The following is an 8,349-nucleotide window of genomic DNA, read 5'->3' as shown; positions in this document are numbered from 1 at the left end:
GCTGCTCCAGTTTTTCTGCAGACAATTAACAAAGCTATGCTTCTCTTCCAATCAAGTTTCCAGCAAAACAGTTGTTACTGGCAACTCAAGAACTCTCCTGCTATCTTCTTAACTCTTTTTCTGTTGGTTTCTAACTCTTCTTAGTCTTAAAATCAGAGCCTTTGGGTGGCTAATTACTCATCTTTGCCTTATGAGATACAACTTAAGCAATCCATCTTTCTGTCAGTTATGAACCCAACAGTACCATGGTCCCCACCCCCAAACTTACTTGATTTCTAATTTTGGCAGTAATAAACTTAAAAACTCTAAAAACAGGGGCAGCTAGGTGGCACAGTGGATAGAGCACCGGCCCTGGATTCAGGAGGACCTGAGTTCAAATCCAGCCTCAGACACTTAACACTTACTAGCTGTGTGACCCTGGGCAAGTCACTTAACCCCAATTGCCCCGCCCCCCCAAAACAAAACTCTAAAAACAGAGAGATGCAAATGAGGAGAGATTGGCCACAATGCTCTGCATCTATCAGTACCTGTGTTATAGTTTTGGTCTCAAACAGGCCCTCTCAGTGCATTCATCCAAAGGAAGTTTCTGGTTTTCAGAACACTCTCTTTACATTTTATCTGAGAGACTTTGATTCTTCACAAGTTCATTTTATTAGTTTTCCTTACATAAATTTCCTTTTCTGCCCTTCTAGAAACCAAACTGTTAACAGTTTAAAGAGACAGCACTTTAGATGAGGTAAAATACTCGATTACAGAATTACAGCATTACAGCATTAAATGTAGAATTCCCTGGGAGAGGAGATTTCCTTCCCTCCCAACTGAACCCTTAGTCTCTTCAATAAAGCCTAAAGAGTATATAATTTACTCATGACAGGTGTTGCAGGCCTCCTTATGGCTCTTGATCTTGCTTAGCCATCCACTCCCCATCCTAGTGTTTTCTCTATCTTGTCTTTACTTTTGTTTGTTTGCCTTTTGTCTTTACTCCTAGCCTTATCTCACTCGCTTCTGGCCCAGGCTCTGATTACTTCACCACTGTTCACTAGTCATTTGATCCTGTACCAATTTCTGGTAATTCTGTATCTTACTCTCCCAAGAGAGATTTCCTTCATCTTTTTTCCTTCCTTCCTTCCTTCCTTCCTTCCTTCCTTCCTTCCTTCCTTCCTTCCTTCCTTCCTTCCTTCCTTCCTTCCTTCCTTCCTTCCTTCCTTCCTTCCTTCCTTCCTTCCTTCCTTCCTTCCTTCCTTCCTTCCTTTCTTGGTTCTCCTCACTTTACTCTATATCAGTTCATACAAATCTTTCTATACCTTTTAAAATTTTTTCCTCCATTTCTTTTAATATACCACAATGTGTTCAGTTATTCCCCAATTGATAGGCATCTTATTAGTTTCCAGGTTTTGCCACCACAAAAGAGCTTCTACAGTTTTTTGTAGATATCCACACACATAATTATTTTTTCTTTCTTTGGATTTTTGCAGTGTAGGTCTAACAGTGGTATAACTGGGTCAAAGGGCATGCACAGTTAAGTAACTTTTTGAGCATAATTATAAATTTTTCCAGAATGGTAGTACCCATTCTCATTTTCACCAATAAGACAAAATTTTACTTGTTTTCCACAGCCTCATTAACATTCATCATTTTATTTTTCTGATCAACTAAATGATCAAGCCATGGATATATAAATGTGATGGAACACCATTGTACTGAAAGAAATGAAGAAATAGATGTTTTCAATTAAACATGAGAAAGATACAGAATGTAAGCACAACTAGAAGAATAATTTGTTATAAAAATGAACAATTTTGAGTACTTTTAAAACTGATGAAAAATGAAATGAGAAAAATCATTTATGAGACGAATTATGAGTTAATAAGAACACTGCAAAAGCCAAAACCTTGGAAGCTATAAGAATTATGATCAATACAATGACCATTCATGATTTCAGAGGACCAATGATGAAACTTGCTATCCATTACAAAGAAGTAATGGTTTTAGAGTACAGAATGATACATAAACATGTGTCAGTGTATGTATATAGACACATATATTATATATGTATATATACGTATATACAAACACACATATATGTATATACATGTACATATATACACACATACATACACTGGCATATGCATCTTCACATGTATTCATATACAACCTTTAAGGGAATTTAGTTGATTTGATTATATTTATTATAAGACATTTGCTTTTCCTTTTTCCTCCTTTTTTGATGGGATATGGGGTTGGAGGGAGACGAAATAGATTTATTAATTTTAAAAACTAGAGTGCTCATCTTGGAAGCACATATACTAAAATTGGAATGATTCAGAGAAGATTAGCATGGCCCCCTCGCAAGGATGATGCAAATTTGTGAAGTGTTCCATGTTAAAAGAAAAAGAATTAAGGACAAACAACAACAACATCTCATGAGCGATAAAAGTATTAAAATTAAAGGCTATTAAGAAAAAAAGGAGAGAGTTGGGGGTATTATAGATATGGAATGCTGCATGAACTTTCAGATGAGATCAAAGAAGCATTAATTTTGCTTAATTGATCTCATAAAGTAGGACTGATCTAAAAATATTTGTCATGTAAAACAAAACACATTGGCAAAACTAAAAACGCATATAAGCATAGATAAATAAAGCATTGATCATATACAAAATATTATTCTACATATTAATCCAATATCTATCATGTGCTGGATATTATTCCTCTTTATCACTCCTCTGGATTCACGGTTGCTTTTTTTGATTAAGAAAAAGTATTCTGGGGTGGCTAGGTGGCGCAATAGATAAAGCACTGGCCCTGGATTCAGGAGTACCTGAGTTCAAATCCGGCCTCAGACACTTGACACTTACTAGCTGTGTGACCCTGGGCAAGTCACTTAACCCCCATTGCCCCGCAAAAAAAAAAAAAAAAGAAAAAGTATTTGACTCAGTTAAATAAAAAGACATTTTGTAGGCTCTTTTACACCACAGTGTCTCCCATCCATATATCAAGGTCACTCAAGATTCCTTGGAAGATGTAATAACAAAAAACATGCTGTTCAATGGACCTCTGAATAATAAAAATCAGGGGAATCATTGAAAAGGGAGATGTATCAGGATTACTGGTTTTGATGGAGATCCATAGGAGATGTCATCATCTATAGGGAATCCTTCCTCAATCTAGACTCTTCTATAGAAGAACTAAAGGTACACATCCCACAGTGAGCAATAGAGAGATTCATACTGGCTGGGAGCAGATTATAATGCATAACCAACAAGAAATTCTGAAGAACAGGAGTAAAGGAAGTCATCAAGGAACTGTATGACAGAAAGTGTCTTTAAATTCCCAATGTTTACACAGTGCCTGGCACATGACAAGTATTCAATAATGTTTGTTGATAATGTTTATTGTTTCACAAACTTGAATTTATTATATTCTCAAAGCAACCCTCTGAGATAGGAAAGAAATGAGTCTACTGGCAGATAATTTTTAGCTCAGAATTATTGAATTTTACAATTAGAATATATTTCTGGCCACCTCCTCCACTGCTTCCTTGCCAACTGATTAGCTATCTACATTAGAGACTATTTCTGCCTTGGGGTCCACTAAATGGATTAGTCCTTGTCTCTCCTGGAGCTGTTTCAGGAAAGCCCCAGGTATGTTTTGCCCTACTCTTTCCCACAACCTCTCCAAAGGCTCCTCACAATCTGGCCACCCCCTGCTCTCCAGGTGAACTATGAACCATGTCAATCTAGTACCTAATGGCTCCACTCTCCACACCTGTAAATTTCCAGCCCAATGTACTGCAGTACCACTCTTTTGTAATAGGGACTTTTTATTTTTTGTGGGGCAATGAGGGTTAAGTGACTTGCCCAGGGTCACACAGCTAGTAAGTATCAAGTGTCTGAAGCTGGCTTTGAACTCAGGTCCTCCTGAATCCAGGGCCAGTGCTTTATCCACTGCTCCACCCAGCTGTCCCCAACCACCACTCTTTTGTGTGTTTTACCTTACCATAATCATGTAAGCTACTTTAGGTCATGAACTGTATTTATTTTTATAATTGTAAACATAGGTTCTTTACCACAGTACTTACATATAATTAGATCTTGATAAATGCTTCCTTCCTTCCTTCCTTCCTTCCTTCCTTCCTTCCTTCCTTCCTTCCTTCCTTCCTTCCTTCCTTCCTTCCTTCCTTCCTTCCTTCCTTCCTTCCTTCATTCTATACCTTCATTTTATAGATGAGAAACTGGTCTTCCTTCTTCCAGTGTAGCCATAGTCTGAATGGCATGACACTCTATTAAAACTGTTGTGCAGAGGTCTGAAAAGCCATATTTTTTCATTAGCCTCCCTACTAACTCTTGAATAAAGTTCTATTCTCCTATTCTCTAAATCTATGGCTCCAATTTAGATAACAGAACTGTCTGATGCTCAGTGAAAGTTGAGTTAACTGATCTCTTCAATTACTCTAAGTTCATTGATTTCCAATCAATTATGCTGTAAAAGTTTTGTTATACCATTTAAGAAGCATGCCCATTCTTACCAAATATGCTCATAAGGCTTCAAATCTATTTATATGCAGTTATTCCTGTGAATCAGGATTCTTAGTTCTGTTATCACAAAAGCCCTAAAAACAAACCCAAGCAAGAAACAAATTGAAGCCTGATAATGATGTGTGGGTATTTAAAAAAAAAAAAAACTGTAGAGAATAAAACTGTTGGTTGCCAGGAAGCAGAATCAAGGGTCTCATAACATTATGGTACTAAAATATTGTTATATATGAAATAAAGTTTTCTTTATGAATAATTAATGCATATCTTTATTTTACTTATCAATGAGCATATGCATGATAAACTCTAGAATTTATTTCTTTTTAAATAGGAGTATAGGAAGGGTTACTAAAAGCCAAGTTGAATAGGGACTGAAAAGACTGGTAACTCACAAGTTAGACAGAATCTAGACTCAAGTTGTCACACACCAGGAGTATAGAGACAAATATGGATTTTAAGCCCGACCATGTGTTGGCCATCAGCCTGCCTCACCTAGACCCCTGGGAGATGGGTGCCAGCACCTTGTGCTACAAAGGTTACAGATAATTCCCTTTCCATTCTTTGCACAGCTTTTGCATATGGATGTCATCTTTTCCATGTGGTCCTTTTTATATTATGGCATTTCATTATTTAAAAACTTTAGTAATTCCTCAATGCCTGCCAAATAAAGTAAAAATTCTTAATTTTAGTATTTTAGGTCCTCTTCTGGCTTCTACTTGCTTTTAACTTTTATTTTAGTATCACACTTCCCAGCCAAATTTTATCTCCTGTTTTTGTTCTGACCTAGCCTCATTCCTTTTTTTTTTTTTTTTTTTTTTTGCAGGCAACGGAGGTAAAGTGACTTGCCCACGGTCACACAGCTAGTAAGTGTCAAGTGTCTGAGGCCGGATTTGAACTCAGGTACTCCTGAATCCAGGGCCGGTGCTTAACCACTGCGCCATCTAGCTGCCCCCTAGCCTCATTCCTTGAATCCTGAACACCTCAAATGGATGCTCCTTCCCAGCTCATACTTTAATTTCCTTAATTTCTGTCATATTTCTTCTCTTTCAGAGTCTGTCTCAAGCTCTACTTCCATGAAGCCCCACTTTGATCCCTATAACTGAAAGTTAGTTCTCTATTCAAATTTCTGTGTTTTGCTGAGACCACTCTTTTACATTTATTTCATTTGTATTCTCGATATTTGTAGATTTCTTTTCCCAGCCCTACTTTTACTGTGTAGACTCCTTGAGAATAAGATTTTTTTTTTTTGCATATCTTTGTGTTCCCTACAACTAGCATAGTACTTTTGTTAATCTCTATGTAAATGTTCAGGGAAGAAAACAATTCCCTCGTTGCTTCTATAAAATAAGTGCTTATAAAATCTTTGTTGAATTTAATCAAAAAGAAACTGAGGTCCATAGAAGTTGTGATTTATCTGAGATAGCACATCAAGTTAGTGGCAGCATCAGGACCACAACTCATTTCTTCTAATATCAGCCTGTTTCATGATCTCTTTTGAGGTTTAACTGAAATGAGACTCCAGTGATTCTCTCCCTTCTGTCTGAATTGAGCCTGATGTATGTACTGCTTTAATATAGCTTCAGACCTGTGACTCAACTAGAAACCAAACTGTGCTCAAGCGGATAATTTTTTTTAAAGAAGTAATTAGAACTTGAAAAGTAGTCCTATCTGACCTTGCTTGAAGAGCCAAAGAATCGAAGATTACATTTAGTTTCAGTTAGAATTTTAAACTAAGCAATTTTAAAAAATGTATAGTTAAGTTGTTTTTTTGTAGCTCTATCACCTTTTTTTCCCTCCCTCTCTCCCTTTTCATACTTATTTTTCCTCCTTCCCTTCCTCACTGTTACTTAGATTTTTCCTCTTCTCTTTCTCCTTTCTATCATCTATATTATTTATTCCCTCTAAAAGAAGAATTAGCTTGAAGATTTTCTGTTCTGTCTCTACACACACACACACACACACACACACACACACACACACACACACACACACACAGCACTTCCTTTGAAACTGACCAAAGAATAAAGGGGCCATGGCTAAATAAATCTATCTTATCTTCCTTTTCTCTTATCCTAAAAGATAAAGGGGAGCTGAACTCGAAGTGGGAAGAAGTGAGCAAACTTACTGAAGGTAAAAAGGAGACAACAGATAGCAGTGAATTATATACCCAAGAATGTTTAAATGAATGGCTAACAATCAAGTCTCTGAGGTGGGGGTAGGGGATAGACCCCTGAAACACTTTAAAATTTATTCTGCATTATGAATAATTTCCTCCACCATTATCTTAAGTCTAGACAATTAGCAAAACAATACTTCAAGCCCTGATTTGGTGATTTCTATGGTGTAACCACTCACACCAAAGTCTTAACAACTGGCTCTTGTGAACCAGTGTATGTTGACTCCAACATGCCCCCTGCCCTCTGCCTCTTCTCTTCATCCTTTCACTCTCCAGGGCAAGATAAATCTGCACTGCCAATAGTTGGTGAGAGAGAGAGAGAGACAGAGATACAGAGAGAGAGACAGAAACAGAGAGACAGAGACAGAGACAGAGAGACAGACAGAGAGACAGACAGAGACAGAGACAGAGAGACAGACACAGACACAGAGAGACAGAGATAAAGCTTTAGATGAATAAAAGTGGCTCTCTATAACCTCAAGGATCAAATAAAAAACAAAACAAAGCAACCTCTGATATTCAAGCACTTCACAACTCCCCTCCTCCCCTACCTTTCCAGTCTTCTTATACCTTACGCCTTGCCCTTACCCCACCATGAACTCTATATTGCAGTGATAGTGGCCTCTTTATTATTCATCAAAAACCCCATAAAACCTTCATCTCCCATTTTCAATGGCTATTGCTCAGGTCTAAAATGCTCTCCCTCCTTATTTTAATCAACCAAATAAAAACATTTATTTAGCACTTACTATATGCCAGGCATTGCACTAAGTTCTGGGGATGCAAAAAAGATGGCCCCTGACCTCAAGGAACTTACAGTCTAATGGGGGAGACAACATACAAATATATAAAAGGTAAATTATATACAGGATAAATAGGAAATGACCAATAGATAGATGACACCAGAATTAAGAGGGGTTGGGGAAAGATTCTAGTAAAAATGGAGGAAGAATTGGTGCATGACTTTTTGTTCACCGATGACTGTGCACTCAATGTACCTCTGAGGTTGAGAGTCAACAGAGTATGGACTGATTCTCTGTTCCTTGTGTTAATTTTGGCCTAATAATTAACACTAGTAAAATAGGTTTTCCAACAGTCAACACCATACCATCTATATGTAAAACCATCAGTTACAGCAAATGGAGAAATTTTGAATGCTGTGGATAAATTCATTTACCTTGGTAGTATAATTTTCTTTTTTTAAAAAAATAATAAACATTTTTATTTACAGTTTCGAGTTCCAATTATTATCCCTCTTTCCCTTCCTTTCCTTCCCTCTCCCTGAGCTGGTAAGCAGATTTAGATTATACATGTGCAATTATGTAAAACATTATCATATTAGTCATTTTCTATAAGGAAATGAATAAAAATGAAAGTGAAAATAGCATGTTTCCAGCTCTGTCTTTGGAGGCAGATAATATGTTTCATCATTACTACTTTGGAATTGTCTTGGATCATTGCATTGTTGAGAATGGTTGTTATTCACAGTTCTTCCTCAAACAATATTGCTGTCTCTGTGTACAACATTCTCTTGGTGCTGCTCACTTCACTATATATCAGTTCATAAAAGTCATTCCAGGCATTTCTGAAGTCATCCTTCTTGTCATTTCTTATAGCACAATAATATACCACAGCTCA

At 37.0% G+C, this 8,349-nt stretch overlaps 1 non-coding gene across 1 annotated transcript; it reads left to right on the top strand.

The window, feature by feature from the left end:
* The first annotated feature begins 2,282 nt into the window (after window positions 1–2,282).
* LOC122752229 lies at window positions 2,283–2,387 on the top strand. The gene has a single exon (XR_006356015.1). It is a non-coding gene; the product is annotated as a U6 spliceosomal RNA (small nuclear RNA).
* Window positions 2,388–8,349: the final 5,962 nt, after the last annotated feature.

The sequence above is a fragment of the Dromiciops gliroides genome, chromosome 3 (assembly GCF_019393635.1).
Source record: "Dromiciops gliroides isolate mDroGli1 chromosome 3, mDroGli1.pri, whole genome shotgun sequence".
NCBI lineage: Eukaryota > Metazoa > Chordata > Mammalia > Microbiotheria > Microbiotheriidae > Dromiciops > Dromiciops gliroides.
This window is presented reverse-complemented; position numbering and strand designations above follow the sequence as displayed.